Source organism: Mobula birostris, chromosome 6 (genome assembly GCF_030028105.1).
Source record: "Mobula birostris isolate sMobBir1 chromosome 6, sMobBir1.hap1, whole genome shotgun sequence".
Classification (NCBI taxonomy): domain Eukaryota; kingdom Metazoa; phylum Chordata; class Chondrichthyes; order Myliobatiformes; family Myliobatidae; genus Mobula; species Mobula birostris.
Window position 1 is genome coordinate 10,527,092 of NC_092375.1, and position 23,278 is coordinate 10,550,369.

Here is a 23,278-nt window from a genome sequence, read left to right on the forward strand (position 1 = left end):
GGCTGTGACGGCACTCTGCAGGAAGCCTGATGGAGACGCTGACTGTCTGAGATGGGTCAGGTTGTCTCCAGTTCATTCATTTCATTCCAAGGTGCATATTAGATCAAAGCTTGGAGGAAACTCTTTTTATTGCACATTCTTGGCATCACGTGACAAGACATCAAAGGACAAGGTTTCAGATATTTGTGGAAGGGCTAGGATAGGATTCTTTAGAACAATATTCTTTTCATGATAACAACATGTAAAAGACACTTGTGCAGGCCTATGCACAGGAAATGATCAGAGGGATATGGGCCATGTATGGACCAATGGGACTGGGCTAGTGAATCCAGGTCAGCAGGGATGAGTTCATAACCAATAGCAGGTTTATTATCACTGGCATATGGCATGATTTTTTTGTGGCAGCAATACAGTAGAAGACATTAAAAAAATTACTGTAAGTTACAATAAAAAACAAATAATAAATGGTGTAATAAAGGGGAATAGTGAGGTGGTGTCAATGTGTTTACAATAAAGCTATTAAATAAATCATAGAAAAGGGAAATACCAAGATAGCGTTCATGGGTTCAATGTTCTTAAAGATGGCTGCTGCCTTCTTGAGTCAGCGCCTCTTCAAGCTGTCCTCGATAGTGGGGAGGGTGTGTCTGTGACTGAGATCGCTGAGTCTACGTCCTCAGCAGCCTCTTTCAAAGGGCCCATTTTGTGGTGTGTAATGATGGCTCTATAATAGGTAAGAGCCTTTGGTGAAGTGTTTTCAGAAGAGTCAAGTCCTACCACCTTGGCACTGCAACGTGCCAGGTTGTCTGAGCGCATCACGGATTTGCACAGCACAGAAATGGGCTCCGATGCCCACTATGTCAATTCCTACCTCTGTCCAATTGTGCAAGGTCCTGTATTGCCTTCTCACAACACAGAGAGTTTTGCAGCACATGGAGTTATTTCATGAAAATTTAAGCAAATTCCTTGCATGTTATTAGTGTTTGATTACATGCACATACAACTCTCACTTCCTGATACCTGATTTCAGATGAACATTACACAGTGCCATTACACTGTTCACTTTGGCACCAATATATTGGTTTATTATAATTAGATTTATCATCTGTGTTCAAAATCCAAAGTTTAAATTAAATTTATTATCAAAGTACATATAGCACCATATACTACCCTCCCTGGGATCCAGTTTCTTACATGAATTCACAGTAGAACAACAAAATACAATAGAATCAATGAAAGACTGCACACAAAGACTGACATTCAATGTGCAAAAGAAAAAAAAACCTGTGCAAATGCAAAGAAAAACAAATATTAAATAAATAAGCAAGCAAAACAAACAATCAAATAAACAAACAAATAAATAAATAACCCTGAGGAATAGAGATATAGATTTCTTGAAAATTCTGAGTTCAGTGTTGAGGTAAGTGAGGTTGTCCACACTGGTTGAAGGATAATAACTACACTTAAACCAGATGGTGTGGGACCTAAGGCTCTGACATGTCTTTCCCGATAGCCTTAGGGAGAAGGGAACATGGCCTGGATGGAGACAGTCCTTGATGATGGATGCTACTTTCTTCACATTTGTTTAAACTTTGCAAAGACTGTACACATGAGCTGCAGTACAATGAGGGGAGTGGACAGCGTCAGGAAATGTGACGTGTCAGGTAAATCAGCCCTGTCTGTCCTGCACTGCTGTGAAGCATTCCCTTTGCTCCCTGACTTACAGCTGTTGCCTGGCCTGTCAGATGTTTACAGCATCTCTCTGTTCGTATTTCTAGTTTGCAGTATTCTGACTTTGGTTTAAACCTCTTTGATTTAGCATTCTAAACACTGAGCTTTATGTGCTGGGTGTGTCCTGAATCTGATGCTGTGGGACCTGAGGCTCCTGTACCTCCTTCCTGATGGGCCCCCGATGATGGATGCTGCTTTCTTGAGGCAGCGCTCTTTATTGATGTGCTCGATGGTTGGGAAAGTTTTACCTCTGATGGACTGAGCTGTATCTAATACTTTTTGTGGTCTTTTCCATTCTCTGACTTAACTCACAGGCGATCTGTAGGTCTGTAGAGGAAGTGCAGTATAAAAATATCCAGTTACTATAAACTACAAAAATAAATATGTAACACTCAGCTCTATCAACCCACGTTCGTCTAGGGGAAACTGCCGTCTGCCCGCCAAACTGGGTCTCATGTTTGCGTAGATGCTGTGTAATGCACCCCGGTAAAATCCACAACTTAAAATATCAGGCAGTACACAATGTACGTTTAAACAATTACACTTTATAAATGTTACTCTGACTATGGGGTCAGTAGAGAAACAAAAATAAAAATTAAAAAGGTGCCAAGAATAGGGATTATACAGTTTGTTCACAACGTTGGAACTCACGCAATATCCTCGATCCTCCATTTGATTTCCTCCGAACTCCACAACCCTCGGACTGGGACCAACCATGGTGGTCTACCAGATCGCTTCCCGCAAGTCCTTCCTCTTCGCCTCTCCTGGCCGATCTCCTGCGCACACCCCAGGTTCCCACACATAGATATAGAACAACATGACGTCCATTGGTTAGTTCCCCGTTATCTATAATTATAACCCAAGCATTTCAGCTACAAAGAACATTACCTCATCAGTTAACATTACAGAGAAGACATTTCATTATAACACTACAGAGAAGCCATTTTATTATTAGCAGTTAACAATTAACATTACCGTTAATATTACTGAGAACCCTACAAATATACAATTCAAAATGAAAGGAAGAACAAGATGGTGTTCTTGGACCAACCATAAATCTGATGGCAGAAGGGAAGTATTTACTTACTGCCCATTATGCCACTGACATTTAGAGCAGCAACAAACCTCTTCCATCTCTGTCTGTCCATAACGTCGCACACCGGCATAGAAGGATTCTTCATTGTTGTTTCTATAACCACTCTTAGTCTGGTCTCTACCCTTTGATCTTTTCGGCTTATGGATGACCCTACCAAGAGCCAAAGCATGAAGTCCTGACTCCAGCCAACATAGCTCTCTGGGTTCTTGAGTAATGCAAGCTTCCAAGCCCTACTACAAAGTCATGGTCCTCTTGGAGGATGGAGGAGAAGTGTCTGTTTCTGAATCACTGAGTGTAGGACTTTAGGTTTGTCTATCTCCTCCCTGATGGTAGAAACAAGAAGAAAACATGTCGCAGATGACGAGGATCCTTAGCGAAAGCTGCCAACTTCTTGAGGCACTGCCTCTTGAAGATGCCCTTGATGGTGAGTGGGTTGTGCCACAGACTGATTCGCTGGGCATGTTCTTCAGCCCTGCAACTTATAATGCATTGCATTCCTTGTCTATCTTAATCTATTTGACCAAAGGTCACCAGAAACTTATTCCTATGGCAATGCTGAACTCACTCTCACATGTACACTCCCTTTGCCCTATCCATCTCTCCCTTACCGATACTGAAAGTTAATCCTAACTTGCCTCCAACTTTCCCAGTATTTTTGATCTGAAGTATCAACTCTCTTTTTGCTTTCCAAAGATGCTGTCATCACTTTCTGTGGTTCTCCTTTTATTTATTTTTGCTTCCTCACATGCAGAACAGAACATGTCTAAAGATGTTAACACAAGTTTTATAAGAATGATTAAAGACTTGGAGAGCTTTGATCCCAGAAGGAAATTCTATTATTGTAAGGATGTCACTAGTAGTATTGTAAGCTGCCTATGAAACATCGATACGTATCACCAGTGCTATCCTGAGGCTGTGACCCTGCTGAACCTCACATCACAGCACTAAGCAGTATTGCACCCATATTGTACTGTCTCAGTACTTTTATATTTGTGTGCTGTAGCGCCTACCTTTTATTCGCATTATTTTGTAAATAACACTATTCTTTGCATTTCTGGTTCGATGCTAACTGCATTTCATTGGCTTTGTATCTGTACTCGGCACAATGACAATAAAGTTGAATTTAATCTAATCTAATCTTATATCAATACAACTCATGTTTTCAGTATTATTAATATTTTATTTGTCTTCTTTTGCATGTTGTTTGTCATTCTGTCTGTTTATGTACAGCATTGTGCAAAAGTCTTAGGCACGTACATATAGCTAACTGTATTTGTCAACAAGAAGCAGAGAGTGAGTTTGTAAATCTGGCAGGAGCAAAGGATGTTGGAAATGGGAAGGGTGGAGTGCCACAGGTAGGATGTGGAACGGGTGGCAAAGAGCGTGTGCCATGGGCAAGGGGTGGTGACACACTCAGCCCTGAGACACTAGCCTAGTTCAATTGATTCTAAACATTTTTTTTTGATCATTACAGAATGTATCTCTGATGCTTCCCACTCCCTCTCCTATCCCTTCCTCCTTTCTCAACCATGATTCCCCGCTCCCTGCTCCGTTCCCACTCTCAGTCCACAACAGAGACCCATATCAGAATCAGGTTTATCATCACTCACATATATCATGATTTTTTTTTGTAATTGCAGCACTGTGCAGTTCATAAAATTACTACAGTACTGTGCAAAGGTCTTAGGTTCCATAACTATATATATGTGCCTAAGACCTTTGAACAGTACAGTATATTTTTGTTCATAAATTTTATTGTATTACTGTACTTGACTTCCCTCTAAATGCCTGCAAGAAAATGAACCTCAAGTTAATATATGATAACATACAGTATATAATTTGATAATAAATTTTATTTCAACTTTAATATGAATAGAAATAGTTTTACTTTTCTTACACAACAACAGAGGATGCCCATAATATTCAAAAGAACAGCAATAGAAAAACAAGCCTCTTTCCTCCCTCACACCCACATGCACACACAGGCCTCCAGACTTTGTCCAGCTGCCTCTGGCCATCAGCTCCCAGTGGACTGACAGACTCGTAGTCACTGGGGCTCTGACTGACCCAGTGGACTCGCAGATTCACAGTCTCAGGACTTTGGGCATCAAGCCTCGATTTCCCAACTCACTGACTTGGACTTAGACTTCGGTCGTCAAACATTGGGCTTCAAACTTCAGCATCCACATCACCAAGGCCCTCACACAGTCTGTACACACCAACTGTGTGGTGAAAAAGGCACAACAGCGCCTCTTTCACCTCAGATGGTTGAGGAAGTTTGGTATGGGCCCCCAAATCCTAAGAGATTTCTACAGGGGCACAACTGAGAGCATCCTGACTGGCTGCATCACTGCCTGGTATGGGACTTGTACCTCCCTTAATCGCAGGACTCTGCAGAGAGTGGTGCGGACAGCCCAGCGCATCTGTAGTTATGAGCTTCCCATAATTCAAGACAATTATAAAGACAGATGTGAGAAAAGGGCCTGAAGGATCATTAGGGACCCGAGTCACCCCATCCACAATCTTTTTCAGCTGCTACCATCTGGGAAACGGTACCGCAGCATAAAAGCCAGGACCAACAGGCTCCGGGGCAGCTTATTCCACCAGGCCGTCAGACTGATTAACTCATGCTGATTTGAGTGTATTTCTATGTTACATTGACTGTTCTATTTATTATAAATTATTGTAACTTACTATGATTGCACATTGCACATTTAGTTGGAGAGGTAATGTAAAGATTTTTACTCCTCATGTATGTGAAGGATAAGAGAACTAAAGTCAGTTCAATTCAATTCAATAGGACTTGCTGAAGATCGGACCCCAAACTCCAGGTCTCAAATTCTGACTGACAGACTTGCTGTCGTAGGAGGTCAATGGGCCTTGTGCCTTCTAATTGCATGGACCTCCAATCCCAGGGCCCACAACTCTGGGACTTGTTCACTTGGTGGGGTTGGGGGGTTGTGGTCATCAACCTTTGTCTTCACTGGTCTTCGTCTACAGCATTTACAACCAAACATTCACCATGGAAATGTCTGTCCAACTGTGTGAGTAGAGCAGAGACCTAGACTCCAACCTTATCTCTAACTCACCTGCATTTCTGTCACTTAACCATAAGCTGACCTCTAACTTCCTGCTCTGTCCCAAAACTCATCGCTGCAAACCTAAAAGTCAACGAAATCTGAGCCAGGACCTCGATGGACATTGCAGCTTAGTGCCTAATAAAGTGGCTACTGGGTGTATTTCTGTATGTTTGTGGTCCTCTGCTGTTGTAGCCCATCCACTTCAAGGCTCAATGTGTTGTGCATTCAGAGATGCTCTTCTGCACAGCCCTGTTGTAATATGTGGTTGTTTGTGTTGCTGTCACCCTCCTGTGAGCTTGAGTCTGGCCATTCTCCTCTGAGCTCTCTCATTAACAAGTTGTTTTTGCTTTCGGAACTGCTGTTCACTTGGAAGTTTTTTGCTTTTCTCCCCATTCTTTGTAAACTCTAGAGTCTCTAGAGACCACATTTCTTCCCCATTCTGATGTCTGGTCTGAACAACAACTGAACCTCTTGACCATGTCAGCATGCTTTCCTACATTGAGTTTCTGCCACGTGATTGGCTGATGAAACATTTGTATTAACAAGCAGGCGTACCAGTACACTTAATAAAGTGGCCAATGAGTGTATACTCAAACATGACGACGGTCAGCGTTAAGGCTTAGTGGCAACTGCATTAACCAACACTATTACAAATGCAGAGAGCAGAGTTCACAGCTTACTTACATTTCTGACACACCCAATGCCACATCCATCAGATCCGCTATTTAAATGTCACGCATCAGTTAACAACATTCAGTTCAACTTTACTGATGTTCCATTTTATTATCTTCAAGCACTATTTACATCTTTGGCACTGCTGGATTATTAGGTTGAATTGTTATTTTCCTAATGTTGTTATTTTAATTTAACTTTCTTATGATGCTTATAATGCTTACCTCATTATCTATATAAGGGTATTTTTTAGAATTATGATACAGTTGATTCTGCACTTTTCTGGAAGCTTCTCAGTTTTTCTTCAGCAGATGTAATATCACCAGAAAATGCCTATTTAATAGGTTAGTTGTTATCACTAAAATAGAAACCATAGAAAAACTACAGCACAGAAGCAGGCCTTCTGGCCCTTCTTGGCTGTGCCAAACCATATTCTGCCTAGTCCCACTGACCTGCACACGGACCATATCCCTCCATACACCTCCCAGCCATGTATCTGTCCAATTTATTCTTAAATGTTAAAAAAGAACCCGCATTTACCACCTCGTCTGGCAGCTCATTCCATACTCCCACCACTCTCTGTGTGAGGAAGCCCCCGCTAATGTTTCCTTTAAACTTCCCCCTCTCACCCTTAACCCATGTCCTCTGTTTTTTTTCTCCCCTTGCCTCAGTGGAAAAAGCATGCTTGCATTCACTCTATCTATGCCCATCATAATTTTATATACCTCTATCAAATCTCCCCTCATTCTTCTACGTTCCAGGGAATAAAGTCCTAACCTATTCAATCTTTCTCTGTAACTGAGTTTCTCAAATCCCGGCAACATCCTTGTAAACCTTCTCTGCACTCTTTCAACCTTATTAATATCCTTCCTGTAATTTGGTGACCAAAACTGAACACAATACTCCAGATTCGGCCTCACCAATGCCTTAATCAACCTCATCATAACATTCCAGCTCTTATACTCGATACTTTGATTAATAAAGGCCAATGTACCAAAAGCTCTCTTTACGACCCTATCTACCTGTGACGCCACTTTTAGGGAATTTTGTATCTGAATTCCCAGATCCCTCTTTCTACTGCACTCCTCAATGCCTTACCATTAACCTTGTATGTTCTACCTTGGTTTGTCCTTCCAACGTGCAATACCTCACACTTGTCTGTATTAAACTCCATCTGCCATTTTTCCAGCTGGTCCAAGTACCACTGCAGGCTCTGAAAACCTTCCTCACTGTTGTTATCTCCTAAAATGTTGTTGTCTCCTGTCTGAATATGGACAACCACGACTTATTTTTCCTTGTCTTTCTTTATTCATTCTTAGTCTTAGTAACATTTCATAGAACAGCTCTAATCACCAAATTCTGTACCTCATTCTTGATTTCAGAGGAAGCTGTAGATCAGGGGTTCCCAGCCTTTTTTATGCCATGACCCCTACCATTAATTGAGGGGTTGGTGGACCCTAGGTTGGGAACCCCTGCTCCAGATCAGTATCACCAGATCCAACAGCACCATCCATGAGTTAATTTGCAGCTTCATTGTCTGTGAGGATATTGTGATCAAGATCCAGTGAACAGTATTCAAACATTTCGGCTTCCAGTATGATGTCAAGGGGGTGCTGCTTTGTTAAAGCAAATGAGACGTTAAAATAAAACTGGCAGGCATAGGTTTAAGGTTAAAAGAGATCTGTGGGACAACTTTACACATGGGGAGTGGTGTGCATTTGAAAAAGATGCCAGAGGAAATGATAGAAGCAGATTCAAATAGAAAATTTAAAGGCCAATTGGATGGGTACATGAATAGGAAATGTTCAGAGGGATATGGGCCAAACTTGGAGCATGGGGTCAGCTCAACTAGAGAATTTGGTCAGCATGGAGGAGTTGGGCTGAAGGGCCTGTTTCCAAGCTGGTCCCAACTACACTCTCAGAATCATAAGACTACCTCAAAGAGCAGGTGTGTTTTCCTCTAAGCCCTTCCACAGTGAGTGGCCTAAATCATTCTACATTCAACACAACGATAGGACAGTGACACTGGTAGAAGTCTGGTCTACTTGTGTCCCTTAACTGTCTCGAACGGAGGGAGCCACTTGTATTATTCTCAGCACAGAATCCCAATGTGATGCAAGGTCCCAGCTACACAAAGAAGTATGGTAAAGTTGCTTCTCTGAATCTGATAGGTTTTTTATGACAATTCTATAGTCTATTTCTCACCATTACAAGTTATTTCCTGTCAGATTCATTTAATTTTTAAAAAATTCCCAGCTGTCACAGTAGGAAGTGTATTTGTGTCCTCAACTGAACATACCAAGCCATTGAATACTTATTCAGCAATGCAGCTGCTGTGATATTGAACCCAGTACCTTCTTAGGCACAGTGATGTCCATCCAAAACAAACTTCCTCACTTAATCTAACGACTGCTCATGTATGGCATTTCAAAATCAAAACCTCTGACATTATAATTGTGCCCTATTTTGTTTGGCATTGGAGGGGCACTTTTATGAGTCTGGGCAGCAATGAAGAGGAGCTGCCTGTTGGTAGAGAGCATCAGACACTTGGCCTGAAATTGATGTTCCTTTCCCAGCCATTACCTCAGATGGCTTCATTTCCCTCTGGAACCCCATATAATTCCTAAATTTGGATGGTTTGCTAGTGAGTCTCCCTGTTCACTTGCCAACCCTTGTTTTTTTTTCTCTTATCCCTCCTCTGTCTTTCCTTTTTCATTGAATTCTAAATGGTCAGTCATGGACAAAGTTGGCTTTATTGCCATCTGCACAAGGACATGTATGCATAGGTGCAATGAAAAACTTATCTGCAGCAGTGTCACAGGCACAGAGCATCACATAAACAGCATTAACAAGAAAAGCAAAAATGAAACAAAAATTATACACAATTATTACAAAGTCAAAGTAAATTTATTTTTAAAGAATCAGAATCAGAAATCAGGTTTAATATCACTGGCATACGTCATGAAATTTATTGTCTTCATGGCAACATAAAATACAATACATAATAATAGAAAAACATGAATTACAGGAAGTACGGAATACACTGTGCATACATGTACAAACATACTTGTACAAATGGTAATAAACCCAACTTTGACTTTGACTGGCCATTTAGAATTCAATGAAAAAAGAAAGACAAAGGGAGGATAATATAATAGCTAAATCAACTAAGTAGTACAAAATAGAAATAAAACAAAAGTGAGGTAGTGTTCACGGGTTCAATGTCTATTCAGAAATCAGTTGGCAGAGGGGAAGAAGCTGTTCCTGAATTGTTGTGTGAGTGCCTTAAGGCTTTTGTACCTCCTTTCTGATGGTAGCAATGAGAAGAGGGCATGACATGGGTGATGAGGTCCTTCATGATGGATGCTGCCTTTTTGAGGCATCAGTCCTTGAAGATGTCCTGGATACTACAGAGCCTAGTGCCTGTGATGGAGCAGATTAAGTTTACAACTCTCTGCAGTTTATTTTGATCTTGTGTAGTACCCAACTCCCCACCCATACCAGACAGTGAAGCCGCTAGTTAGAATGCTCTCCATTGTAACATACCAAATCACCCCGAACTCCTAATGAAACATGTGGAGCCTTCTTTGTAACTGCGTTGATATGTGGATCCAGGAAGAATCACCATATAAAACCACATTTACAGTAAATACAAAGAAACACAATTGAATCGTTGAAAAACTACACACAAAGACTGAAAAACAATCAAGCTGAAAAAGACAAACTGTGTAAATGCAAACAAAAATAATAATAATCTTAATAAAGAGGAAATTAAAAGACTCTGGAACATGACCAGGGTATACATATTGCTCCAATTGCAACACAATAACATTAAACAATAAGGGCTACATAGCAATATTTATGTAAATTTTCAGAAAGCTACTATACTAAACACCACTACAATAGTCAAGAAGGTTCCTAGTAACTGAGCAATAAGTGTGCTTGGCTATACCCTTACTTCAGGTTTTACCAGCTGGAGCTGAAAAGATAATCAGAATCAGGTTTATTATCACTGGCATGTGACGTGAAATTTGTTAACTTACCAGCAGCAGTTCAATGCAATACATAATCTAGCACAGAGAGAAAAATAATAAAACATAATAATAAATAAACAAGTAAATCAATTACGTATATTGAATAGATTTTTTTAAATGTGCAAAAACAGAAATACTGTATATTAAAAAAAGTGAGGTAGTGTCCAAAGTTTCAATGTCCATTTAGGAATCGGATGGCAGAGGGGAAGAAGCTGTTCCTGAATCGCTGAGTGTGTGCCTTCAGGCTTCTGTATCTCCTGCCTGATAGTAACAGTGAGAAAAGGGCATGGCCTGGGTGCTGGGGGTCCTTAATAATGGACGTTGCCTTTCTGAGACACTGCTCCCTGAAGATATCTTGGGTACCTTGTAGGCTAGTGCCCAGGATGGAGCTGACTAAATTTACAACCTTCTGTAACTCCTTTTGGTCCTGTGTTGTAGCCTGTCCATACCAGACAGTGAAGCAGCCTGTCAGAATGCTCTCCATGGTACAACTATAGATGTTTTTGAGTGTATTTGTTGACATGCCAAATCTCTTCGAATTCCTAATAAAGTATAGCTGCTGTCTTGCCTTCTTTATGACTATATCAATATGTTAGGACCAGGTTAGATCCTCAGAGATCCTGTCACTGAGGAACTTGGAGCTGCTCACTCTCCCCACTTCTGATCCCTCTGTGAGGATTGGTATGTGTTCCTTCGTCTTACCCTTCCTGAAGTCCGCAATCAGTTCTGTCATCTTACTGGCTTTGAGTGCCAGGTTGTTGTTGCGGCACCACTCCACTAGTTAATTCAACTATTTAAATAATAAATAAATAAACAATAAATATCGAGGACAGGAGATGATGAGACCTTGAAAGTGAGTCCATAGGTTGTGGAAACATTTCAATGATGGGGTGAATGAAGTTGAATGAAGTTATTCCTTCTGATTAATGAGCCTGATGGCTGAGTGGTTAGAAATGATCCTTAAACTGGTAGTGTGGGTCCTGACGCTCCTGAATTTCCTTCCTGGTGGCAGCAATGAGAAGAGAGCATGTTCTAGTCCATAATAATAAATGCTGCTTTCCTGTGATAATGCTCCATGTACATGTATCCACTACTTTTTGCAGCATTTTCAATTCAAGGGCATTGGTGTTTCCATACCAGGCCATGATGCAGCCAGTCAGTATACTTTCCACAGCACATCCAGAGAAGTTTCTCAATGTTTTAGAGGATATGCCAATTCTTGATCAAACCCTGAATGGGAGTTATATACAGGCCTCTGAACAGTAGCCAGGATATGGGCTACAAATTACAATGGGAGATAGAAAATGCATGTCAGAAGGGCTAGTGGTGTTCCATAGGTGTCTGTGTTAGGACTTATTCTTTTTACGTTGTATGTCACTGATTTGAATGACAGAATTGATGGCTTTGTGGCCAAGGTTTGCACACAATACGAAGAAAAGTGGAGGGGCAGATACTATTGAGGAAGCAGAGAGGCTGCAGAGGGCTCAGATGGATTAGAACAATGAGCAAAGAAGAGGCAGATCAAATATAGTTTCTGGAATTGCATGGTCATGCACTTTGGTAGAAGGAATAAAAGCATAGACTATTTTCTAAATGTGAAGAATGTTTAAAATTCTGAGTTACAAGGGGACTTGGAAATCCTCATGCAGAATTTCCTAAAGGTTAATTTGCAGGTTGAGTCACTGGTGAAGAAGGCAAAAGCATTAATTGTAAGCATTCATTTCAAGAGGACTAGGATATAAAAAAACAATGTAGTGCTGAAGCTTTATAAGGCACTGGCAAGGCCTCGAGCAGTTTTGAGCACATTATCTAAGAAAGGATATGCAGACATTGGAAAGGATTCAAAGAAGTTCACATAAATGATCCTGGGAATGAAAGGCTTATCAAACGAGGAGCATTTGATGGCTCTGCGCCTGTAATGATAATGATTATGAAGACACGCAGTCCTTTTTTATTGTCATTTAGTAATGCATGCATTAAGAAATGATACATTATTTCCTTTAGTGTGGTATCACAGAACACAGGACAAACCAAGACTGAAAAAACTGACAAAACCACATAATTATAACATATAGTTACAACAGTGCAACAATACCGTAACTTGATGAAGAAGTCCATGAGCACAGTAAAGTTCAAAGTCTCTCAAATGTCCCACATCTCACACAGACGGGAGAAGGAAGAAAAACTCTCCCTGCCATGCCAACCACAGTCCGACTCTGAGTCATCTGAAAACTTCGAGCTCTGATCAGCTCTCCGACACCGAGTACTGAGCACCATCTCTGTCCGAACGATTCGACCTCCTTCTCGGTTGCCAAAAGCAGGCAAGGCCGGGGATTTTGAGGCCTTCCCTCTGGAAGATTCACGACCACACAGTAACGACAGCAGCGAACAGGCGTTTCAGAAATTTCTCCAGATGTTCCTCTGTGCTTTCACGCCCATTCTCCATCAAATCAGAATTGTCCACGGCCCCTATTTCACAGATACGATATCATTTTTCACCGGAGGGCTGAGCACACGCAGGCGTGCTGCCATCTTCTCCTCCCGTCATTGTAGTTGCTGTAAGTTAGAATGGGGGGGTTTAGGGTGTGGATCACTTTGAAACCTATTACGTATTGTACAGCTTTGCTAGAGTGGATGTGAAAAAATGTTTCCTATGGTGGGGGAGTACAGAACAGCCTCAAAACAGAAGGAAATCCATTTAAAATTTCTTTAACCAGAGGGTGGTAAATCTGTGCAAATCATTTCTACAGATGGCTGTATTTACAGCAGTGCATGATACATTACAGTGAGAAGGCAGGAGAATGGGGTTAAGAGGAAAATGGATCAGCCAAGATGAAATGACAGAGCAGCTTCAATGGCTGACTGGCCTAAATCTGCTCCTATCCCTCATGAACTACTTTCACCAAACTCTAAGGAGGTTGAAGTGGTGTTGTAATCTTTGTAATGACACTTCTTGGTGGATCCAATATAGATTCTCTCAAAGGATAACACTGAGGAATTTAGAGTTGTTGATCCTCTCCACCTCTGATTCCCCAATGAGGACTGGCTCATAGATTTCTCCTTTGTTCCTCCTGAAGTCAATAATCAGCTCCTTGGTCTTACTGCAATTGTGTAAGAAGTTGTTGTGGCACCACTCAGCCAGATTTTCAAATTCACTCCCACATGTTGATTTGGCACCATCAGACTTGTCTCAATTAAATTCCTTCTCGTAGTGCTCTGTTCAACTTTGCACCTGATCTGTGTCTCACCTTATCCTTAGGCAAACACTCTCACCACTTACAATTCCAGCAATCTTCAAATCATCAACAAACTTACTTATCAGATCGTAAACATTCTTAGCTAAATCAAACAGCACAAACTGAGACTGTTGAGCTGGTAAGGGCTTAGAGAGAGCAGCATTTGTTAAATGTGTTCAGGAAAGTTTCCTCAGTTAATAATTCGGGGTGGTATAATAGCATCTAAGGGTGGTATAGTGACATAGTGGTTCGCATAACGTTATTACAGCCCCAGAGACTGGGTTCAATTCCTGCAACTGTGTGTAAGGAGTTGGTATATTTCCTCCGTGACCATGTGGGCTTGCTTCGGGTGCTCGGGTTTCCTCCCACAGCTCAATGTTATGTGGGTTGGTAGGTTCAGACCATAAGATATAGCAGTAGAATGAGGCCATTTGGATCCTATTTGAACTATATGCCCATTCAAAATATTTATGGATACCCTTCCATACTTTTTATTCATTTTTCTCTGTCATGGCTGCATGTGCAGCTGTCACCAATATCTTGTCCTGCTCCAACCATGTTGATGCTGTGGACAAGAAAGCACATCAGTGCCTCTACCTCCTCGGAATGTGAAAGAAATCTGGCAAGTCCCCATTGACCCACACCAATTTTTACAGGTGCATTATAGAAACCATCCTACCCGGATGCTTCACAGCTTAGTATATCAGCTAGTCTACCCATTTAGTCCATCAGGAAAACCTCCCCTCCATGGACTCTGTCTATGCTTCCCACTGCCTCCGTAAAGAAGCCAGCGTAACAAAAGACACCTCCCAACGTGGACAATCTCTCCTCTCCCCCTTTCCAGCGAGCGAAGATACAAAAGCTCACCAGGTTCAAGGACAGTTCCTATCCATCTCCTGTAAGATGATTGAGTGGACATCTTACATGAGAAAGATGGACTCCGGATATGTCTAACTAACACCTCGTAAACTTTGCACCTTATGATCTACCTACACTGCACTTTCTCTGTAACTGTGAACTTCAGCTCTGAGTTCTGTTATTTGCTTTTGCCTCAGTGTCCATGTGTTCTGAAATGATCGGTATGGATGGCAAAACCATGTTTTTCACTTCAGTGCATGTGACAATAATAAACCTGTTGCCAATCACCAACTTCAATTATCTTCCTGTTTCCTGAGCCAGTGATTAAACAGCTCCACTCCCAGAAGCAACCCTTGTGCAATATCACTTCTGTTGTGTTATCATTTAATCAAAGAGAATGACAGGATTAGTTTTGATATTTGCTTGCATTTATTTTATTAAGTTGTGAATGAGAGCTGGTCCCTGCATAACTGGCGTTGCAGTGATCTCAGCCATATGAAGCCAACTACTAACAGGGATGTACACAGGGTTGGGAAGAGATGGCAGAAGTACTTCCATTTCAATCAGCAGCCCTCGACGAAATGCTGAATTGACCTTCCCCTGCAGTTATTCACCCAGCCGTACCTGTAAAGCACGAGTGTCAGAAACAATAGGAGACTGAAGGGACTGCAGATTTTTGACTCTGTTGTCTGCCTGGTGCCTGGGGTTAGGACACTTCATCTGTCCTACAGAGAAATTTGGAGAGGGAGGAGTAAAGAACCAGATACTGTGGTCCGTGTGTGTACTAACAACAGAGGTAGAACAAGGATAGAGGTTCTGTTGAAGGAATTTGAGCAGCTTGAGATCACTGAGTTGCTATCTGAAACATGTGTATGTTGTACAGGGCCAATGATATTGAAGTGTTCTATACATAGCTGAACAATCAATGGGTTTGTGGGTACTAGCACCAGTATTGGGGAAGGAGGAAGCAGTTCCAATGGAACAGGCTCCACCAGAACCATCGTGGGGCCAGGGCCCTGGGGAATCGCATAACAAGTGCTGTGGATAAGGCTTCAAATGAAGTGGTAGCGGTGGTGTGGGTTCAACAGACTGTGAAAATAAAGATAACGTAAAAGGAAAAGAGAGCGCAGGAGGGATTAGAGATGCCTCCTGCATAAAAAGTATGATCTAGTTCAGAAAGGGATAAGGAATAAACTTCAGGCAACATGGAGACAAATTTGAGTAGAGTGATGGTGAATACAGTACTGATGGTGCATACTGTACATGAAACAAAGTTGATGAGTTTGTATCGTAGTTACAGATTGGGAGTCGGAACATTGGTCATCATAGGTTTGTGGTTGAAAGAAGATTACAGTTGGGAGCTAAACATCCAAGGATACACATTGTATTGAAAGGACAGGAAAGTGGGCAGAGGTAATGGGAATGACTCTGTTGGTAAAAGATGAAAACAAATCCACAGCAAGAAATGACAGAGGATTAGAAGATGTAGAATCAAATTGCAATGGTAAAAAGACCCTGCTGGGAGTAATATACAGACCTCCAAATAGCAGCCAGATTGTGGATTACGAATGGTAACAGGAGATAGAAAAGGCATGTAAGAAAACGATGTTGCAGTGATGGCATGAGAGGGAATTTGTAGAATGCCAATGAGTGGCTTTTTAGATCAGCCTGAGATTCACCCCACTTGGGAAAAGGCAATAATAGACTTGGTGTTGTGTAGTCAAACAGATTTGATTCGGGAGCTGAAAATAAAGGAACCCTAAGGAAACAGTGATTATAATATGATGGATTTCACCCTATTGCTTGAAAAGGAGAAGCTAAAATTGGATGTAATAGTATAACAGGTGAATAAAGGTAATTATGGAGATGTGAGAAAGGAGATCACCAAAGTTGATTGGAAGAGTTTTCTCATAGGGAAGAAGAAGAAGAAGAAGAGGAAGTAGAATAAGAAGAAGAAGAAGAAGAAGAAGAAGAACTTTATTGATCCAGAGTGAGAAATTCTTTTGTTACATTTAAAAACACACTTAGCAGTGTGCAGACTTAACTAATAATAAAGGACAGAATATTAATATACCCAATAATAATGTGCCATAGTGCATTATGTGTAATAAAAATGTACAAAATAATAAAGCAGAAATGATTGTACTATGATGTGTGTTCTCCTGTTGCACAGATATGAACTATTGTATATGCTTATTGCATTTGATGGGCAAGATTTTCTGTAACAAACTCTCATGATGGTGGAGATGAATGAGCCTGGTTGTAAAGGTGCTCCACTGCTTATTCAGTCGGCCATAGAGAGGATGTGCCAGACTGTCCATTATAGATAGCAGTTCATTTAGAGACCTAACAGCTCTTTTGATGAGTTTATTTAGTCTTTTTGCATCACCAGCACTGAACTGCTCCCCCAACATAAGGCAGCAAAAAAGACTGCACTTGATACAACAGACTGGTAAAGGATCTCCAACATCCAGCGGCACACACTGAAGGATCTCAGCTTCCTTAGAAAATAGAGTCTGCTGATCCACTTCTTGTATACAGCCATAGTGTTGGTTTTCCAGTCAAAGCTGTTGTTCGGAGAACACCCAAGTATTTGTACTCCTCCACCACCGCAAACTCTTCTGCCAGAATGTATACAGGACTCGTCACAGTCCTCTTCCTCCTAAGATCAATCACTATCTCCCTGGATCTGGCCACATTCAGGGGCAGGTGATTCCTCCCGCACCACTCCACAAACTCGTCCACCAGTGTTCTGTACTCTGACTCCTGCCCGTCTCAGGTACACCCTGATACACTTCGAGAGGGAATATGAGGCACTGTGGTGCAGAAGGCATTTGGCACGTTGGCTATCATCAGTCAAGGTAGTGAGTATAGAAACAAGAGAAAATCTGCAGATGCTGGAAATCCAAGCGACACACTGAAAATGCTGGAGGAACTCAGCTGACCAGACAACATCTAGGAAAACAGTACAGTTGAGGTTTCAGGCCGAAACGTTGGCTGTGCTCTTTTCTTAGATGCTGCCTGGCCTGCTGAGTTCCTCCAGCATTTTGTGTGTGTTGCGGTGAGTATAGAAGTTGGGATGTTACGTTGCATCTGTACAACACTTTGGTCAGGCTGCACTTTGATATTGTGGTGACCTGCTATAGGACAGTTACCATCAGGCTGGGAAGAATACACAGGGGACTTACAACATGATGCTGGGATTGGAAGGTCTGAGTTACAATGGTGCTAGAAAGTTTGTCAACACTATAGAATTTTCTCTATTTCTGCATAAATATGACCTTAGATATAATCAGATCTTCATGCAAGTCCTAAAACTAGATAAAGAGAACTCAATTAAATAAATAACACAAATAACATTATATTTGTTCATTTTTTTATTGAGAAAAATGATCCAATATTACATGTATTTGTTGGATGAGGTATGTAAACCTCTAGGGTAATACCTTCTACAAAAAGCTGTTTGGAGTCAGATGTTCCAATCAATGAGATGAGATGAGTTTGGAGGTGTAGGTTGTAGAGATGCCCTACCCTATAAATAAGACACACAAAGTTAGGTTACTGACAGAGCCTGCGCTTCTCAAGAAAGATCTCTTTATGTGCACCATGCTTTAATCAAAAAAACTTTCAGAAGACCTTAGAAGAATTGTAGAGATGTTTAAGTGTTCATCAGTCCACAGTAAGAGAAATTGTTGACAAATGAAGGAAACTCAGTACTGTTCCTACTCTCCCTAGGAGTGGGCATCCTGTAAAATCACACCAAGAGCGCGACATGCGATGCTGAAGGAGGTGAAAAAGAACCCAAAGGCAACAGCAGAAGACCTCCTGAAATCTCTAGAACTTGCTGAAGTTTCTGTTCATGTGTCCACTAGAACAAAAAACACTCAGCCCCTTCCATCTCCAAAAAGAAAAGCCCTAGCTCTTCAATCTATCTTCATAAAACATGCTCTCTAATCCTGGCAGTATCCTGGTAAATCTCCTCTGCACCCTGTCTAAAGCTTGTACATCCTTCTTAAAATGAGCAATATAACCATTCCTGATACACGACCTATAGATTCACTATGAAGTATTCTACAACTGAATATTATTTATTTTTTTATTTGCATGATTTGTTTTCTTTTCCACAATGATTGTTTGTCAGTCTTCGTTATTTATAGTTTTTCATAAATTCAATTGTATTTCTTTATTTTCCTGTAAATGCCTGCAAGAAAATGAATCTCAAGATGGGACATCATGACATATTTGTACTTGGATAATAAATTTATATTGAATTTTGAACTTTAAAGTGTGCACGGTACTGTGCAACAGTCCTACGGGCAGAAGTATCATTGGGGTGCCTAAGAATTTTGCACAGTATTGTATTTGTCAACATGGAGTGGAGAATGAGTTTGTAAATCTGGCATGAGCAAGGAATGTTGGGAATGGTGAGGGTGGAACTCCAGAAGCGGAGTGCGGCAGAGCAGTGCCAGGGCCAGGGGACTGGTGCGTGTGCGGACATATGAGGCAAGGTAATTTGCTTCCAATCAATTGGCTTATTGATCATTGTCTTACTGGTGCTTCCCACTCCCTCCCCTCTCCTTTCCCCTTTTCCCAACCATGATCCCACTCTCCCTGCCCCCTTCCCACTTTCAATCCACAGCAGAGTCCCATATCAGAATCAGGTTCCTCATCACTCGCATACATCATGAAATTAGTTTTTTTTATGGCAGCAGTACAGTGAAATACATCAAATTACTATGGCATTGTTCAATAATAGCACTGGAGGAGAGACCAGTTTTGCAGTAAAGTCCTCAGCAAAACAGAATGTCACTTTGGAGCTGGTTTTGACCAGTGGCTATCCATGACAGCTCAAGAGTGAAGCCCAAAATGTTTCTTTCCCAACTCCAGCCAGAAAATCTCAAAGCAATGCGAAACCATAAGAGAAGATGGTGGCGCAACGCAGCACACAGCGGCCACTCTGGAATGAATATCTGTTATCTGTCAAGTAGGATGCCATGCACAATCCTGATTTGATGGAGACGGATGTGAGAAGCACGGAGGAACATCTGGTGAAACTTCTGAAATACCTGTTTTGCTGCCGCTGCTACTGTGCAATCCAGAATCTCTGGGGAGAAGGCCCCGAATCCTTGGCTTTGCCTGTTGCTTGGCGGCCGGGGCTGGGGTTGAAGCGCTCGGCAGAGATGGTGCTCGGTGCTCGGTGTCGGAGGGCAGGTTGGAGGCTCGAAGTTTTCGGACGGACTCAGAGTCGGCTGTGGTCAGATGCTTCCAGGGTGCTGCATCGGCAAGTTTGCGGTGCTGGAGGTCCATGGCAGGGAGAGTTTTTCTTCCTTCTACCATCTGTGTGAGATGATGAGGCTATCGGGACTTTGAGACTTTTTTTTAACGGTGCCCCTGGTCTGCTCTTTATCAAATTACGGTATTGCTTTGCACTGTGGTAACTATATGTTATAATTATGTGGTTTTTGTCAGCTTTAGTCTTGGTCTGTCTTGTGTTTCTGTGATATCATACTGGAGGAACATTGTACTATTTCTTAATGCATGCATTACTAAATGACAATAAACGAGGACTGAGTGTCCTCATAATCTAATGTATTTACTGAAAACTCTGCTTCTACTCTGGCCCTCCCCATAGTTCCTCCTAAATCAACTAGTTCCAACATTTGTTTTGAGAGGTGTCAAAGCTCCTTGGAATAGGGACAACGGGCCGAGCTGGAATGATTTCTGGAAGTTCAGCAGCAGGGAGATCTGCTCCCAACTTTACTTTGTGCAACCTTTGCCATCTGTTTTTATTAAACTTAAACTGCACACCAGAATATTGGTTGCTTTCACCAGGGACATACATTTGATGCAATAGCAATGCTCAGCTTTAATCCAAGAGCAAATAATTCAGTTAAAGATTTCTTTTACACAGTGTTACCAATTAAAGGTCAAAGTGAAATAGGAACACCCTAAATTTGAGCTCAAAAAGTAGTGGATTCAGCCCACTCCATCACGGGTAAAGCCTCCGCGCCTTTGAGTACATCTGCATGGAGGGATATCACAGGAAAGCAGCATCCATCATTAAGGACCCCCAACGTCCAGGTCATGCTGTCTTCTTGCTGCTGGCATCAGAAAGAGGGTCCAAGAGCCTCAAACCCCATATCACCAGGATCTGGAACAATTATTACCCCACAACCACCAGGATCTTGAATCAGAGGGAATAAGTTCAATCAGCTTCACTCACCTCAACAGTTATGAACTCCCACAAGCTATGGACTCAATTTCAAGGTCTCTTCATCTCCTATTCACAATATTTATTGTTTTTGTTTTGTTTTGTTGTGTTTACTGTGAATACCTGCATGAAAATTATTCAGAGGATTGTGCATATATGCTGACATACTGCATGTACTTTGATAATAAATTTGAACTTTGAGGAGTAAAATTATCAAGATTCCATTCACCATAGAAAACTTTCTATCTTTCTATACCAAATGGATTGGTATGGCAACTGCTCTACATAAAACTGCAATAAACTGTGGAGAATTAAATCATAGTCAAGTCATAGTCATACTTTATTAATCCGGGGGGAAATTGGTTTTTGTTACAGTTGCTCCATAAATAATAAATAGTAATAGAACCATAAATAGTTAAATAGTAATATGTAAATTATGCCAGTAAATTATGAAATAAGTCCAGGACCAGCCTATTGGCTCAGGGTGTCTGACCCTCCAAGGGCAGAGTTGTAAAGTTTGATGGCCACAAGCAGGAATGACTTCCTATGACGCTCAGTGCTGCATGTCGGTGGAATGAGTCTCTGGCTGAATGTACTCCTGTGCCCACCCTGTACATTATGTAGTGGATGGGAGACATTGACCAAGATGGCATGCAACTCGGACAGCATCCTCTTTTCAGACACCACCATCAGAGAGCCCAGTTCCATCCCCACAACATCACTGGCCTTACGAATGAGTTTGTTGATTCTGTTGGTGTCTGCCACCCTCAGCCTGCTGCCCCAGCACACAACAGCAAACATGATAGCACTGGCCACCACAGACTCGTAGATCATCCTCAGCATCATCCAGCAGATGTTAAAGGACCTCAGTCTCCTCAGGAAATAGAGACGGCTCTGACCCTTCTTGTAGACAGCCTCAGTGTTCTTTGACCAGTCCAGTTTATTGTCAATTCGTATCCCCAGGTATTTGTAATCCTCCACCATGTCCACGCGGAACCCCTGGATGGAAACAGGGGTCACCGGTACCTTAGCTCTCCTCAGGTCTACCACCAGCTCCAAATCATAAGATCATTAGACATAGGAATAGAATTAGCCAATTGGGTGGTAGAGTTTGCTCTGTTATTTCTTCACGGATGATTTATTATCCTTCTCAACTCCATTCTCCCGCCTTCTCCCTGTAACGTTTGACATACTTACTAATTAAGCCTTCCATGGTAATGTTCCCCAAGTCTTCCTCTGTTACATTGGCGACTACGTCAGTGATGCCTCATGCTGAGCTCATCAATTTCATCAGCTTTGCCTCTAACTTCCATCCTGCCCTTAAATTCAATTGGTCCAGTTCGGACACCTCCCTCCCCTGTCTCGATCTCTGGAGATGAACTGTTGACTGACATCTTTTATAATCTTACCAGTTCCCATGGTCATCTTGACTATACCACTTCTGACCCTGTCTCCTGTAAAAATGTTAATCTTTTTTTTCTCATTACTTTTGTCTCCACTGCATCTGTTCCCACAATGAGCCTTTATCCTTCCAGGATATCAGAGATGTCCTCCTTCTTCATAGGACAACGCTTCTCTTCCTCCACCATTAATGCGCGTTCACCTACATTTCGTTCATTTCCCGAACATCTGTGCTCACTCCATCTTCCCACTGGGATGGAGCTTCTCTTGTTCTCAACCACCAGCCCATGAACCTCCGTATCGAACACATCATTCTCCACAACTTACACCATCTTCAATGGGATCCTATCAGCCCCCCTCTCTCTGCTTTCTGCAAAATCATTCCCTCCATAATTCCCTTGTTCATTCAACCCTTCCAACTAATCTCCCTCCTGGCATATATCTCTACAAGCAAGGGAATGATACACCTGCCCATTCACCTCCTTGCTCACATCCGTTCAGGGCCCCATACAGTCCATCCAGGTGAGGCAACACTTCACCTGCAAATCTGTTAGTGTCATCTATTGAATCCAGTGCTCCTGTTTCAGCCCCCTCGACAAAGGTAAGACCCGGCATAAATTGTGGGAGCACTTTATCAAGCACCTCCATTCCTATCCCCATTCTCATTTTGACATGTTGGTCCACAGCCTCCTCTTCTTTCATAATGAGACCACTCTCAGGGTGGAGGAGCAATACCTCATAATCCGTCTAGGAAGTCTCCAGCCTGACTGTATGAACAAAATTTTTTTTAACTACTGGTAATTTGTTTTCTTCCTTTTTTTCTTTTCCCCTCCCAATTCTCTCTTTTCCTGTTCCTCACTCTGGCCTCTTACCTGTCCTTCTTACCTACTTATCATCTCCCCCGGGTGCCCCACCTTCCTTCCTTTCTCCCATGGTCCACTCTCTTCTTTCCAGCCCTTTAG